The sequence below is a fragment of the Benincasa hispida genome, chromosome 7 (genome assembly GCF_027475165.1).
Source record: "Benincasa hispida cultivar pf3 chromosome 7, pf3_genome.v1.1, whole genome shotgun sequence".
In the NCBI taxonomy this organism is placed as follows: domain Eukaryota; kingdom Viridiplantae; phylum Streptophyta; class Magnoliopsida; order Cucurbitales; family Cucurbitaceae; genus Benincasa; species Benincasa hispida.
Window position 1 is genome coordinate 23271924 of NC_143484.1, and position 17798 is coordinate 23289721.

Sequence of the window (17798 nt, forward strand, 5' to 3'; positions counted from 1 at the left end):
CATCCCCACTAGGTGTAACACAGCAAATTAAAGATACATGTTGTTTGCATGATACTACACAGGTTGGATGTGTACAATAAGGATATGCTAGAAAATTCATCATCTTTTCATTCAATTAAACAAAGAAGCAGTGTAGAGCATTCTTTACTTCAAATTTGAAGCATCACTCATCTCTAGTTCGACTCTTCATCTTTAGCTATAGATGTTCTTCAATAACAAGTTTAGAATTTTTGTCGATGCTTCTTTTTATTCAGGTTCGGAGGCTTCACTAAAGCTTCTTAAAATTCAAGTTTTAAGGATCTGTCAATGCTTTATAATATTTAAAGCTAAGAGGCTTCATTTATGCTCATCTATCTTCAAGTTTAGAGGTTTGGTTGGTGCCCCTCCATCTTTAAGTTCAGAGGCTTCGTAAGTGCTTCTCCATCTTCAAGTTCATAGGCTTCGTCAGTGCTTCTCCATCTTCAAGTTCATAGGCTTCGTCGGTGCTCTTCCATCTTCAAGTTCAAAGGCTTCGTCAATACTTCTCCATTTTCAAGTTTAAAGACTTTGCCAATGCTTCTCCATCTTCAAGTTTAGAGGCTCCGTCAATGCTCTTCCATCTTCAAGTTTAGAGGCTTCGTTGATGCTTCTCCATGTTTAAGTTCAGAGGTTTCGTCGATGCCCCTCCTTCTTCAAGTTTTGATGCTTCATCAATGCTTCTCCATCTTCAACTTCAAAGGCTTCTTCGGTGCTCCTCCATTTCAAATTCAGAGGCTTCGTTGATGCTCCTCCATTTTGAAGTTTAGAGGCTTCGTCAATGCTTCTCCATCTTCAAGTTCAAAGGTTCGATCGATGCTCTTCCATCTTCAAGTTCAGAGGCTTCGTTGATGCTCCTCCATCTTCAAATTTAGAGGCTTCATCGATGCTCCCCCATTTTCAAGTGTAAAGGCTTCGTCAATGCCTTCCCATCTTCAATTTGGAAGGCTTCACCATTTCCTATTCGAAGTCAGGTTTGGATGCTTCAATGATTCTTCAAAATATTTTTGTAGCTTCCTTCCTTCTCCAAAATGTTGGTGCTGAAGGAAATCGAACATGAGGATTTCCATGAGCAGTGGAATGATCGTTCCAAATTCCATTTGTATTTGAACATTAACAATTACAATAAAAAAAAAAAAAGTGTAACATACAAGCTATGCACAAAACGAAATTACAGCATGCTTTTCACAAGATCAAGGGATAGAAAATCATACCTTTGAAGACTCATCTTTAAACACCCTCGATCTTGAACAATCGATCAATCAGAAGAACTACAAACCCGAACACTCGAACACTATGACTGCAACACAGCATGATCACAGCGACCATGAACACAACAATCTTCAAGATCACGAACACGACAACAGCCTCCAAAAACCTCGAACTATGTCGAGTTATGTATGACACTACCACAATGGCTACCTTAGTATTCTCTGTGTGAGAATCCAGAAGTGTAGGCTCTATATGGGCTTGGTTAGAGGAAGAGACCGGAGGAAGAATAATCGTGCAAACGATTGAGCAAGTGGGAGATGGCAAAGGTCTACCGTATAGACGATGCCCAATCGTTTGACAAATGTTATGTGATCGTTTAGCGAAAGCTCCATGATCGTTTAGCTAATGGCCAGCTGAGTGAACTATCGTGTAGTGTCACTCGATGATCGTCTAGTCTCTCTTCAGCAATCGTTCAGTGTATCTAATCTACTTGATAGCATCTACGTGAGATCTTTCCAAGAATGGAAATTCTCACAACAACTTTTAGCAAATCTACCAAAATTTAGGAAAACATTTTTCCTTTTATCTCACGATGACCATGAAACTACCAATAACCTCCCACTCAATTGGTTATTAGAGAAAAGAGATAATTATCCAATAATTAATATTATTATAAATATATATGATAACCAACTTACCATACTATATTTATAACCTATAGTTTTAATATTTCATCTCATGAAACATATAAACCATAGTTCCTTTTCTATTTGATGGTACTTAATGTAAATCTCATTTATATTCATCCTTCACTTGATGTATCTCATACATCACACATATCATATCATATATAATCGAATTTCCTCTTGTCATTTTGAACACTTCAAATCAACACCAAGAACTGATTCTCAACTTGAATCCATTAAGGGAACCTTATGGACCTGTAGTTCGAAGCTCCAACGGTACGTGAATAACTGACTACACTCTTTAGTCATGGGATCTACCATCCGTTAATTGTCAGGCACTCAACTAAAGACCAACAGCTGGCCTTTCCTTACTACAGATATATTATGTGTCCATATCAACCAATCAACAGTGTGGCAACCCTTCACAGATTGATCGTAAGTACAGCTGGGCCAATAACCTTTATGCCCCTGTAGTTACATTTAATTCCTTAAGTACCACTGATCCCTTTAATGAACATAAGTCATAGTCCTACTATGACTGAGTTCTCTCTTCCAAAGAGAAGATGTGGCCACTATGTTCAAGACCCGGAATCAACACTTAAAGGAGGAATCTATCTACTTACCTCTGCTTCAGGGAAGGAGTGAATTCCATCTTGTGTAACTGAGTTCCCAGCTTCCAAATTAGACAAATCCCCAAAACGGTAGGCATGTTGAGTTGGCAATCTAGTCATCTCACCCATACTAATCAAAAGACTGCCCTTAAAGGCAAGAGTTCCCAAAACACTCAAGATTGAGGTCATGTCACCTATGGTCATTTAGGTGAGATGTAAGTCTCCAGTATCAACGACTTTATATACAGAGACTAATCATCTCGTGGTTTGGTCTTAAACAAACTCTTTGTATAGGATACCCTCACTCGCATGTCTCCACATGAATAATCAGGATCTACCATCTGTAGTAGTTTACAACACTTATAAACCTCTACAAAGCAGGTCGTATCCGTAGTGTCACGAGGATCAGGTATCTCTCCTGAATCCTTATACTACATACCTATTTAGGTTATCACTTAAGGCATGATCCACTTGTATATCTCATATACATGCTTAAGTTTTCATACAATAACAGTGGAGCTTTGTTTATTGGATATGAGTAAATGCCAGATAAAATAACTATTAGTTTATTCATAACAATGTGTATATATTATAAACTACGAGACTCCGGGAGAATTAGGACACCAATCCCAACAATCTTCCACTTGTTCTAATGCCTCGGGAGACTAATGTACAATACAAGATAAATACATGTATAATATATAATAAACTAGGGCATACCCCAGTATCATCTCCCACATGCCCTACACAAGATGCTGCATATCCCACAGATCCAGACTCTCCAGGTGACCCTCGAACATTTTAGCCGTGGAAGACTTTGTAAATGGATCATCAACATTGTGCTCCGACGTGATCTTCGTGACTATCACATCACCGTGATGCACAATCTCCCTGATCAAGTGGTATTTCCATTCTATATGCTTTCCTCGATGATCACTCCAAGGTTCCTTCGAATTTGGCAAAGCCTCGCTATTATACAAATAAAGAATGATTGGCAAATCTATATTTGGAACAACTTCCAAATCCGTAAGGATTTTCCTCATCCAAACAGCCCCCTTAGCTGCTTCACAAGTGACTACATATTCGGCTTCTATAGTGGAGTCCATGATATGCATCCTTGCTTGATGCTTCGCCATACTACAACCTCTTCATTTAGAGTGAACACTGACCCCGATGTCGGTTTACAAGAATCTCTATCGGTCTGAAAGTTAGGGTTTGTGTATCCTATAAGGATCAGATCCTTATTTCCATACACGAGCATGTAGTTTCTCGTTCTCCAAAGATACTTGAGGATCGTCTTGACCGTCGTCCAGTGATCAAATCCTGGATTCAACTGATAACGACTGGCAATCCCTACTGCATAGCAAATGTCGAGTGTGGTACACAACATCGTATACAATAAGCTTTCAACAGTTGAAGCATAGGGAATTCGTCTCATCTTCTCAACTTCTTGAGGTGTCTTTATTGAATTTTATGTCCTAAAACTCGTAGTTTGTAAATTAATAAACATATTATGTTTTGTTTTTCGATAAATTTGTTATTGAAATTGTAATCTTGAATCCAATAAACTAAGGTCATGGGGTTATTTAATGTAGTTTGAACTTTATGTAGTGACATAAATGTGGATAAAGTTCAAATATATAGCCAAAATGGTCTGTAGTATATGAATAAGTTTGGGCGCCTTTTCTGGGGACACTATGGATGCGGCCCACTTTGTAGTTAGTACAAACGATGTTATCCTGAATCGTTCATATAGAGATATGTGAGTGGGGTCATCCTATGCAATGAGTTTGCATAAGACTGAACCATGAAACAGTCACTTTTTAAGTTCTAAATGTCGTTTTATGTATAAAACTGACTATTTCGTTAATTAATGACCTAGATAACTTAATCTTAATCATGAGCTAACTATAAATTCCTATTCACTCGGAATTATCCTTAGACCTGCATAGGTGAGGGCAGCCCATCATTGCTGGCCCAATAAGACTTCCATTTCAGGGGTAAGATCGGGTGGATAGTTGGGAATATAGGGTACAAGATGGAATTCACTCCTACCCGTTATAGGGATAGTAGATAGGTTGTTCCCTTTAGTATTGAATCCAGGTCTTGAACAAGGGGCTCCACCTTCTCCTTGCCACGAGAGGGATTTGGTTTATAGGTTGGACCTTAAACCAATTGTTCATTAGAGGATCAGTGGAACTTAAGGAATAAGATGTAATCTCAGGGGTAAAACGGTTTTTATGACCCAGCTGAGATTACAAACAAACTATGAAGGATTAGCTTACTAATCATGGTTATATCAAATGGACACAAATATATCTATAGTGAGAGGAGTGCAACTACGAGACTCTAGTGGAATGACCCGTTAGTTAACGAATGTTGATTAGCTTCGTCTAAAGAGATTAGCCAGCTAATCTCGGATCGTTGGAGCCCATGATCTATAGGTTCATTAGGTTCCCCTACTAGCTCATATGGAATAAACTTAGAATAGTATGATAGAATGATTCGAATTATTTGAATTAGGTGAAGAGAGAGAAATCGACAAGTATATATGATATAGTGGTCGGGTTTTTCAGTTTAGAGATACATCTTTAATATTTAAATGTGATTTAAATATCAAGAATATGAATACGTTCATAATCGAAAGCTCGGAAATAATGAAAATGGTCAAAGATGTAAAAAGTCAAAGAGTTGACTTTTGACTTTCAAAAGTCAAACTTTGACCGACCTTATATTCAAATGTGATTTGAATTTCGAGAAAATGAATGCGGATTCATGCTCGGGAGGTCAAAATTAGTCAACACGGAAAAAATCATAAAAAGTCAAAATATTGACTTTTTGGTCAAAGTTTGTCTTTGACCAAATGACTATTTTGCCCTTTGACTAAAGTTAGTGAGAAAATCCAAACTTTTGTTGGATAATTTCACTAACAAAATAGTGGGCTAGGTGTTGGCTTATAGTGGAGACATTAAGCCCACTAAGATAGTGGATTATAGATGTTGGGTTTTTATGGATTTGGTTTATGCAATTGTTGCATGGTTTTTTCTATAAATTGGGCTTTCATTTTGGAAGAAAAAACTTTTGCCATTTTGCCAAAAGAGTTTTCTAAATTTGGGCTAGAAAATTCTCTTTTCTTTGAGTGAAATAAAAACTCAAACCCAAATTCATTCTTATTTTCCATCTTTTTTCTCTCACTCGGTTTCCTTCATCCACCGGGTCCCATAATCAATTCTGAGTCCAGAGGATAGTAGGTCAACTCTAGTGATGGTCCGAAAGAGTTCGGGTCGAGATTCAACAAGGAAAAGTGGTGTTCGGAAGCTACAAAGGTTGTTTGCTATCCACTTTTATGTACTGTTTTTTCCTCCATTTGCATGTTTATTTCCTTTAAATTAGAAGCAATTAGAGTGTAATTAGATCCTAATTCCGCTGCATATGTCTCGTGTTCCATCAATCTTAGAATATTGATCCTTAGACAAAACGATTCCATACCTGAAGGGTAACAAACCCTTCTTGGAATCCTACATCCTGTACCTGATCAACATTTGATCAATGTACGAGGCCTGAGACCTAGCTTGTTCTTACGATCCCAAATGATCTGGATCCTTAGAACATACTGTGTCTCATCCAAATCATTCATTTCGAACTGGGCAGCTAATCATTTCTTAATATCAGTCAAAAACCCTACATCATTCCCAATGAGTAGGATATCATCCACATACAGTACCAGGAAAGCTACTGAGCTGTTGATGATCTTCTTGTAAACACAAGGCTCATCAATGTTCTGATCAAAGCCAAACGATTTGACCGCACTGTCAAACCTAATGTTCCATGATCTAGATGCTTTTTGCAACACATAAATGGACCTATTAAGCTTGCAAACTCTTGCTCTTGATTTGGAACTACGAACCCCTCCGTCTGAGCCATGTAGATGGTCTTCTTAATATTATCATTAAGAAGGGCAGTCTTGACGTCTATTTTCCATATCTCATAATCATAAAATGTGGCTATCGATAGGAGTATCTGATAGATTTGAGCATGATAACAGGTGAGAAAGTTTCCTCATAGTCCACTCCCTCAACCTGGGTATAACCCTTTGCCACAAGTCTAGTCTTAAAGGTTTGCACCTTTCCATCTACACCTCTCTTTTGCTTATAGATCCACTTACACCCTATAGGTCTTACCCCATCAGGTGGATCCACAAGCTCCGACGTTATTGAAGTACATAGACTCCATCTCTTGGTTCATGGCCTTAATCCATTCATCTTTGTATACATCCTCCATTGCTTTCTTAAAAGATAATGCATCCTCGACCCCGTCATTAGAAATGACGTTTTGGGCTTCAGTCAAACCCATGTAGTGATCTGGTGGGTTCATAACCCTCCCACTAGTCGAGGCAGTCTCAACTCTTGAGCTGGTTGACTAGATGTACCGACATCAACAACTTTTATTGATCTAACGGCCTGTTCAACAACTCTTGTTGAACCCTCAGTACTCTCATTCTCATTAGAAATCTTACGTAAAACAAGCTTACTTCGTGGCTTATGATCCCTTATATGGTCTTCTTCCAAGAAGTTAACATTTGTAGAAACAAACACTTTGTTCTCACTCGGATCATAGAAGTATCCACCCTTCATTTCCCTAGGGTATCCTACAAAGAGGCAAACTTTCGAACGTGGTTCCGAATTCTTTGGGTTAGTTACAAGCGCATGTGTCGGATATCCTCAAATCTTGAAGTGGCGTAAACTACCTTTATAGCCTCTTCATAACTCAAAAGGTGTTTCAGAAACACTTTTGGAGGGAACATTGTTTAGAATGTAGCAAGTAGTCTCCACTACAAAACCCCAAAACGAGTCTAGAAGATGAGCATAACTCATCATAGACTGAACCATGTCCATACAGGTTCTATTTCTTCTTTTTGATACACCATTCTGCTGAGGTAACCTGGGGCCGAGAGTTGGGATACAATCCCATGTTCTATCATATAGTTCTCGAAATTGGAGGTCTATATACTCTTCACCACGATTAAATTGTAATGTTTTTATCTTCTTACCTAACAAGTTTTCAACTTCAGCCTTATACTCCTTGAACTTGTCAAGGGCTTCAGACTTACATTGCATTTGGTAGAGATACCCATACCTTGAATAATCATCTATGAAAGAGATGAAATATTCATATCCACCTCGAGCCCTAACACTCATCGAACCAAAGAGGTCTAAATGTACAAGCTTCAAGGCTTCCTTGACTCTGTAACCTTTACCAATAAAAGGTCATTTGTCATCTTGCCTTTGAAGCATGATTCACACACCAGCAAGGAGTTTTCTTCTAAACTCTTTAGAAGTCCACTTTTCACCAACTGCTCAATCCTATTAAGGTTGATTGACCTAACCTTAGATACCAAAAATGGGCTTTTTCCTCAGGAGAAACCTTTGGTCTTTTAACTGTTGTTACCGTACTGAACATTTTAGTATTAAACAAGGCTTTTATGACCAACGACCTTAGTACATATACGTTACCTTTTATTGAACCAAAGCCAATCTTCATTCCATTCTTGAAAATAAACACTTTATTCTTAGAAAAGGAGATGGTATAACCTTGTCCAATAAGACAAGAAACCGAGATTAAGTTCCTCTTGATATGAGGAACTACGAAAACATTATCTAGTAAGATATCAAGTTTCTCGTCCAAAAATAACTTCAGCCTACCTATAGCAACAGCTAAAACAACCTCACCAGTACCGACAGAGTCATCTATCCCTATGGCAACGTTTGCCAGGAACTAAATCCTTGGTAAGAGTAACTGACGTGATTAGTAGCACCTAAATCAAGGATCCAGGTAGAATCATCATTCTTTACCACACGTCTCCAAGACCTATAAATCACATTTACTGTCCCTTTTTTGGAGAGTAATGGGATCAGTATCAAAACCTAAATAAGCTCCAAGTTCAATTTCAGAGAACACTTCTCTTCTATGAACTTCAACAGACTTAGCAACACTTGCTTTCTCTTCCTGGAGTTTAACTTTCGGAACTAACACTACTGGTTTTGTCATCCATTCCTTTGTGCTCAAAAAGTAAGAACTGACGTTCAAACAAATCTTGTAACGAGTCCATGATCTCGCGTGCAATGACCATGTTCTCAACCCTTTTGGCCAAAACATCAAGTACGCTAGCCAAAATGTGAAGTTGGGTCAATGAATTAGCCTTCATCCACACCTCATATGCATTACGAACACTTCGCGGTGCATCAAGGATCAGGACTTAAGGACATTCCTCAACCATGATAAATTTGAGGTTGTTTACCATGAAATACGTTTTACAAGACTATTTCCACTGTATGTAATTGGAAAAATTAGAGGCATTAAACGGAAATACAAACATGTTTCTTAAAACAAGAACACATTGACCTACATTAGGTTTTAAGAAAATACCCATTGAAGAACACAAACAACATCCAATAAGGTTTAGAAGTGACATCTAGTTTTGCAGTGACACTTCAAAGGTTTAGGACAAAAGCTGACGAATTCATCCCTCCTCTGAATTGAGACATTCTCAACCAGCCATTAATACCAAAAAAAAATCTTGCTCCCATAACGAATAGCCATCATTGATTTGGTCAAGAAATCATTAACTTGCTTAACAATTTCCCGTAAGTGTGACCCGCCATTTTAGGCCCTAGAGTTCCGCCCCAAGCAGCCAATTCGAAAGGAAAAAATCCGATTAGGGCAAAAACTAAAGCAACCCTATCCATTTCTAGAGTTTACCTTGATCTTGACCAACTGCACAAAACCCATCTGAAGGGGGACGCTCCCAGGGTGCCATGGAGAAGTACGAAATGATCTCACAGTGTGAGCCAATGACAGAGACCGTAGGACGTGTTGACACACACTCTTCACCTACTTACTATAAACACTCTCTCCATCCACCTTGATATTGACTCATGTAGACACCATCTGAAGGGGGATACTCTGAGGGCACCATGAGGCCATGCCTGAATCTCACAACATGAACATTCAGGGAGAAACGTGAGTGGAATCATTGACATATCAAATACATCTCTTCCTCCCACGGAGTATTTTATAACCTAGGGTTTAGTTTACTTAGAAACAACACGGCTAAAAATTTTAACTAAGTCACTTTTTAGGTTTTCCCAAGAGTAATTTTTACCTTGGATAGTTAAACAACTTTTGATCATCAGCCATTGAACTCTTTAATAGAGTCTTTGACCAACTGTCACATGCTTGCAGAAAATCTATCTAATTCACCTTTCTAGGTAGATTCTCAGGTAGAGGTGATCAGTTTCCGTCAACTTAAGTACCTCAAGCTAGATAGAATGGCCTTAGGCAAATGGTCCTTTATAGATTGATTTAATACAATTTTAATCTTTTATGCCAATCAATTTAATCCTAATAAACCGATTTAAAAAGATTAAACTAGGTATCTAACCCCATTAGAACTTTGAACTTAGGTCTATATCAATCAAATTTTAAAACCCTTTTAAAACATAAGTTCACCCTAAGTCCGCATGTAACTCTTTCTTATCGATTTTAGTTCTAATTTCTATTAGAACGCTTATAATAGAAACAACCAAAACAATTAGCAATGCAAAGCTAACACATACAAGGCATTCATAACTTTTACAAACAGCCTAAGTATCATGCTCCATGCATTAATCATTCATTGCTACTTTTTATATCACTCTTATACAAAACAACAACAAACCAAGCAAAACATGCTTCCATTCATCTTTATACTATAACACATATAATAGAAAGATGATGCATGAATATGCTTACTACATGCACAAATATAACTCTTATATTTTCATGATGCATGCGCATGCTTTCTTGTAATTTCTTCATGCCATATTATAACACTTATAATACATGATACATGAATAATTGCACAACCTAAGGTGGGTTCTAAATCTATATGTCATACATTATGCCATATAAACCACATACATCTCATGTATATTAAACAAATGTTGATGAACCGAGAAAAATTGTCTCAAATCCTCAAAAACAAAAACTAACTATTACAAATGCTAAGAGTCTCCGGTTCAAACAGGCGAACTGGGTCTTGAACCATCCGGTCGAAGTCCACGTCTCCACTGATCGTGTATCAAACATCCCCACGATCGTCCAGTCGAAGTCCACATCTCCACTGATCATGTACCAAACATCCCCGCGATCGTCTACACGTAAGAGCAAATGCTTTACTCAATTATTTACCTATGCTTTCAGAGCTAAACGATCATGTACCTTTTACTATGCAATGAAGCATGAGGCACACGATTGTGCAGGGCGGAATGTCTTAAGCAAGCCATACACAATCGTCTAAACGAAAACGATGTGGTAAAGTACTATCGTCTAAACGATCATTGAGTGAGCGTCTTTGTATCGTATACCGAGTGATCGTGTAGTCAGTAACTAAGCGATGCGGCATGCTAACTACACGATCGTTTAGTGCGCGCATCTTTTTCTAAACTATGAGTATCATATGCTCCCACTCGATCATTTACCACTAGCATCTATGCGATTGGGCAACCAACGCTACGCGATAGAGTAAACGATTTACCCCATCGTTTAGCATTACCTAAACGATCATTTAGGATCGTATAGAAAAATCTACACGATCGTTTAATTAAATCCCAACGATCGTTTACTTGAGACTACACGATATGACCAGCTCTTAGTCTTCTTCTTTCTGAGAACCGCATCTCTATGCTTCGAAACATCATCACGAATGACTCGACAAACTCAAACACTTTGAATTACAGATTCGATTGCATGTTAATTATGCATAAAAAATACGGGGGCTCTTACAAATTAACACTTTTTAATTGAAAGAAAGCTTTAAACAGAGGCAATTAACCTGTAAACATTCATCAACGCCATCCACAAACATATTTAACAAATGCTAAAAACTCACCACGACTATAAAAGAAGTTCAAAATAGAAGTGAAATTTGGAATATTAAAACAACCTTGCTCTGATACCAATTGTAGGAAATCAGACATGAGGATTTCCATGAGCAGCAGAATGATTGTTCCAAATTCCATTCGTATTTGAACATTAACAATTACAATAAAAAAAAATGGAAACATACAGGCTATACACAAAATGAAATTACAGCATGCTTTTCACAAGATCAAGGGATAGAAAATCATACCTTTGAAGACTCATCTTTAAACACCCTTGATCTCGAACGCTCGATCAATCAGCAAGACAGTAAACCCAAACGTCGAACACTATCACAGCGATCACAGCGACCACGAACACAACAATCTCCAAGATCACGAACACGGCAACAGCCTCCAAAAACCTCGAACTATGTCGAGTTAAGTATGACACCACCACAATGGCTACCTTAGTATTCTCTGTGTGAGAATCCAGAAGTGTAGGCTCTATGTAGGCTTGGTTAGAGGAAGAGACTGGAGGAAGAACAATCGTGTAAACGATTGAGCAAGTGGGAGATGGCAAAGGTCTATCGTATAGACGATGCCCAATCATTTGACAAATGCTATGCGATCATTTAGCAAAAGCTCTATGATCATTTAGCTAATTGCCAGCTGAGTGAACTTTCGTGTAGTGTCACTCGATGATCGTCTAGTCTCTCTTCATCTATCGTTTAGTGAATTTAAGCCACTTGACAGCATCTGCGTGAGATCTTTCCGAGAATGGCAATTCTCACAACAACTTTTAGCAAATCTACTAAATTTAGGAAAACATTTTTTCTTTTATATCACAGTTACCATGAAACTACCAATAAGCTCCCACTCAATTGGTCATTAGAGAAAAAGTGGAAACCTCGACTTAATATTTGTACCTGTTATTTAATGTTATATTAATATTTTTACCTGTTATTTATTGATTGTTATAAAAGGTATCTTATAATTATACTAATTCATATATAATTTTACTAAGTAATATCTACGTGAGTATATATAGAAAAGGAATGAGGAATGTCAAATTAAATAATTAATATTATTATAAATATATATGATAACCAACTTACCATAGTATATTTATAACCTATAGTTTTAATATTTCATCTCATGAAACATATAAACCATAGTTCTTTTTCTATTTCATGGTACTTAATGTAAATCTCATTTAAATTAATCATCCACTTGATGTATTTCATACATCACATCGATCATATTATATATAATCGAATTTTCTCTTATCAATTTGAACACGTCAAATCAATACCACGAACTGATTCTCAACTTGAATCCATTGAGCTACCAAAGGGAATTAATGGTACGTGAATAACTAACTACACTCTTTAGTCATGGGATCCACCATCCGTTAACTGCCAGACACTCCACTAAAGACCAATAGTTGAACTCTTCTTACTACAGATATATTATATGTCCATATGAACCAATCAACAGTGTGATAACCCTTCACATATCGCTCGTAAGTATAGTTGGGCCAATAACCGTTATACCCCTATAATTACATCTAACTCCTTAAGTACCACTGATCCCTCTAATGAACATAAGTCATAGTCCTACTATGACTGAGTCCTCTCTTCCAAGGAGAAGTTGTGACCACTATGTTCAAGACCCGAAATCAATCCTTAAGGGAACAATCTATCTATTTACCCCTACTTCGAGGAAAGAGTGAATTCCATCTTGTGTAACTGAGTTCCCAGCTCCCAAATCAGACAAATGCCCAAAAAGGTAGGCATGTTGAGTTGGCAATCTGGCCACTCTCACCCATACTAATCAAAGGACCGCCCTCAAAGGCAAGAGTTCTCAAAACATTCAGAATTGAGGTCATGTCACCTATGGTTTTTTAGGTGAGATGTAAGTCTCTGGTATCAATTTCGTTATATACAAAGACGAATCATCTCGTGGTCCGATCTTATATAAACTCTTTGTATAGGACATCTCCACTCGCATGTCTCCACATGAATGGTCAAGATCTACCATCTGTAGTAGTTAACAACACTTGCAAACCTCTACAAAGTGGGTCCTATCCGTAGTGTCACCATGATCAGGTATCCCTCTTTAATTCTTATACTACAGACCTCTTTAGGTTATCACTTATGGCACGATCCACTTGTATATCTCATGTACATGCTTAAGTTTTCATACAATAACCATGGAGCTTTATTTATTGGATATGAGTAAATTTCAGATAAAATAACTCTTATTTTATTCATAACAAGGTGTATTTATTACAAACTACGAGACTCCGGGAGAATTAGGACACCAATCCTAACAGATGCAGCTTTACTCATTCTCCAAAAAGTTGGTGCAACTTTGCTTCCTCCCAAAAAATGTTGGTGTAGCTTTACTTCTTCTGCAAAATGTCGGTGCAGCTTCGCTTCCTCTTAAAAAATGTTGGTATGGCTCTATCTCATATGCAAAATCAAGTTTGGTATTCCTGGCTCCACCACATACGCGAGAATAACTCTAATCTGTCTGGCTTCACCTCATATGTGATCCGGTCCACCCAACTCCACTCAAAAGATTGATGGAATATTCTCCCCATCTTTAAAGCTATATGACACATCCACTTCATCTTCAAAACTTGATGGCATATTTTCCTTATCTTTAAAGTCGGATCAAGAAGTGACGTAATAGGGTTGTTTAGACCTTTTTGGGATCATCCCTATATTGATCAAATAAGGTTGTTAGACCTTTTTGGGGTTATCTCTATGTTGATCAAGAAATGTCGATGTAATAAGGTTGTTTAGACCTTTATGGGGTCATTGCTATGTTGATCAAATAGGACTATAAGACCTTTTTCGGGTCATCCCTATGTTGATCAAGAAATGATGTAATAGGGTTGTTTAGACCTTTCTGAGGCCATCTCTAAGTTGATCAAATAGAATTGTTAGGCCTTTCCAGGGTCATCCCTTGTTGATCAAGAAGTGATGATGTAATAGGGTTGTTTAGACATTTCTAGGGTCATCCCTATGTTGATCAAATAGAGTTGTTAGACATTTCTAGGGTCATCCCTATGTTGATCAAATAGAGTTGTTAGACCTTTCCAAGGTCATCCCTATGTTGGTCTAGAAGTGACAATGTAATAGGAGGTCATCCCTATGTTGATTGAGAAGTGATGTAATAGGGTTGTCTAGACCTTTCGGAAGTCATCCCTATGTTAATCAAGAAGTCATGATGTAATAGGGTTGTTTAGACCGTTATGGGGTCCTCCCTATGTTGATCAAGAAATGACGATATAATAGGGTAGACCTATTCGGGGTCATCCCTATGTGAATCAAATGAGGATTATTAGACCTTTCTGAGGTCATCCCCATATTGATCGAGATATAATAGGGCAGACTTTTTCAGGGTCATCCCCACGTTAATCAAATGGGAGTTGTTAGACTTTTCCAAGGTCGTCCCCATGTTGATCGAAAAGTAACGATATAATAGAGTAGACATTTCTGTGGTCATCCCTATGTTGATCAAATTGAGGTTGTTAGACCTTTCCGAGGTCATCCCTATGTGTGTCAAGGAGATGCTCACATAGCGGGCCATTGCTGCAAAAAAGAAATAATAATAATAATAATAATAGTGATAAAAAAAACCCACCCTATTTATACAGACTAAGATGGACTCAAATTCCTAATATAACTTGGATTTCCTACTAAAATCTTATATTTCTAGAAGATTTTGATAATATTTGAATCAAAATATCATATCTTTTATATTTGAATTTAAGATTCTTGGTGGATTTGAATGGATTAGTCTTAAATCAAATGATATCAAAATCCATTTACATCAATTTTAAATTTGGGCATATTCTAAATTTTATCTCAAATTAAAATTTGGCCATATTTAAAATTCAGTCTTTTATCCTCGAAGAAAATTTTTGTCATATTTCAAATTTTATCGCAAATTTAAATCAAGATTAGCTTTTATCCTATTTCCAAATCAAATTGTGATAAAATCTCAAATTAAATTTTGGTCATATTCCAAATTTTATCAAAAAAAATCAAATTGTTCCACTTTGAGATTAAAGTATATAGAATCTCAAATTAAAATTTAGACAAATTTTGTTTTATCCCAAATCTAAATTATCAAAATTTAGACTTTTGTCCTCAAGTCAAATTAAATTAAGTACTAAATCTCAAATTGATGTAAAATTCAAATTTGGGTATCTACAAAATTTTCAAAAATTCAAATTTGGGAATCTTCAAAATTTTATATCAAATTCATCCAAATTTAGGTTCTTATCCTTATTATCAAATCAAATCGGGGTAAAATCTCAAGTTAAAATTTGGCCATATTTCAAATTTTATTCCAAATTCGAGTTAAACTTATGTACTAAATTTGTAGTTTGACTGACACATTAACTGAGATCAAATTCAAGAACAAATATATTTGAATTTCGATTCTAATTTTCTATTTTTCGAGATTCATCCACCCATATATGTGCATAAATCTTGAAAATGGGGCATTTGTTGAATGGAAAATTTTAGACCAATCACAAATTGCCACGTCATTTACTAAATTAATCACAGAATTTCAAATCATCTAATTTGAGACCAATTAGGAGCTTTTTTTTTAAAGCATGCTATCAATTTTTATAAGATGTTATGATATAATTTTATATTGTTGGAACCTTTTGTTACATGTTGCATTCTACATCAGTTTAGTGACAATTTTATCCTCCTACCCCGTAACTATATAAGTCTTGTTTTGTATTCTTTGGGTTCACTATATTAAGATTGTGTTCCCTTTAAGTTCATTAGTTTGTATTCCTTCAAGTTCACTAAATTCAGATTGTGGTCGTTCGGTTTCACTAGTTATCATGAGTACATTTTACCTCCGGTAGGACGGATTTCATTGTTCACTTAAATGGTCATCCATATGGCCAGCTTTAGTACTCTAGATTAGATCTTAGTAGTTATAGACATTCAATCGCATGTGATTTCATAGCTTATTACCCCAGTAGTAGGGTTACTTACTAAGTATTTATAAATACTCAACATTTTTTTAAAAAAAAATTCAAGTAAAGGAAAGAAAGTATCGAGCACTTGATGAGGAAAATTGACGGTGTTGCCTCATGGGACCAAAATTTATTGCTTCTGCATAATTTCATGTTTTCAAGTTCTTTTCAGATATTTTCGTTGAGAATAATCTAGTTTTAAATACAATATTTCTTTTTCCTTAATTTTTGAAGGATTTTGAATTAAATTATGTTTCAAAAATTAAACAATTTATTTTAGTGGAAATTTAGTTCGTCTGGCTCCGCCTCATACACGAGAACAACTCTAATCCTCCTAGATTCGTTTCATATACGATCCGGTCCACCCAACTCCGCTCAAAAGCTTTGCATATTCTCCCCATCTTCAAAGCTTGATGGCATATCGGCCTTTTCTTCAAAACTCAATGGCATATTTGCCTTATCTTCAAAGTTTGATGAAGAAGTGATGTAATAGGGTTGTTTAGACCTTTTTGGGGTCATCCCTATATTGATCTAATAGGGCTGTTAGATCTTTCAAGGTTCATCCCTATGTTGGTCAAGAAATGACGATGTACTAAGGTTGTTTAGACTTTTCCGGGGTCATCCTTATGTTGATCAAATAGGGTTGTTAGACCTTTCTAGGGTCATCCCTATGTTAATCAAGAAATGATGTAATAGGGTTGTTTAGACCTTTTCGAGACCATCTCTAGATTGATCAAATAGGGTTGTTAGGCCTTTCCAAGGTCATCCCTACGTTGATCAAGAAGTGACGATGTAATAGGGTTGTTTAAATATTTCTGGAAAAATCCCTACGTTGATTAAATAGGGTTATTAGACCTTTCCAAGGTTATCCCTATGTTGATCAAGAAATGACAATGTAATAGGATTGTTTAGATCTTTTCAGGGTCATCCCTATGTTGATCGAGAAGTGATGTAATAGATTTTTTTAGACCTTTTCGAAGTCATCCCAATGTTGATCAAGAAGTCACGATGTAATAGGTTGTTTAGACCGTTCTGGGGTCTTCCTTATGTTGATCAAGAAATGAAAATATAATAGGGTAGACCTTTCTGGGGTCATCCCTATATGAATCAAATGGGGATTGTTAGACCTTTCTAGGGTTATCCCCATGTTGATCAAGATATAATAGGGCAGACCTTTCTAGGGTCATCCCAATGTTGATCAAATGAGGGTTGTTAGACCTTTCCGAGGTCATTCGCATGTTGATCGAGAAGAACACAGTAGACCTTTTCAAATTCATCCCTATGTTGATCAAATGGGGGTTGTTAGACCTTTTCGAGGTCATCCTCATGTTGATCGAGAAGTGGTGGTATAATAGGGTTA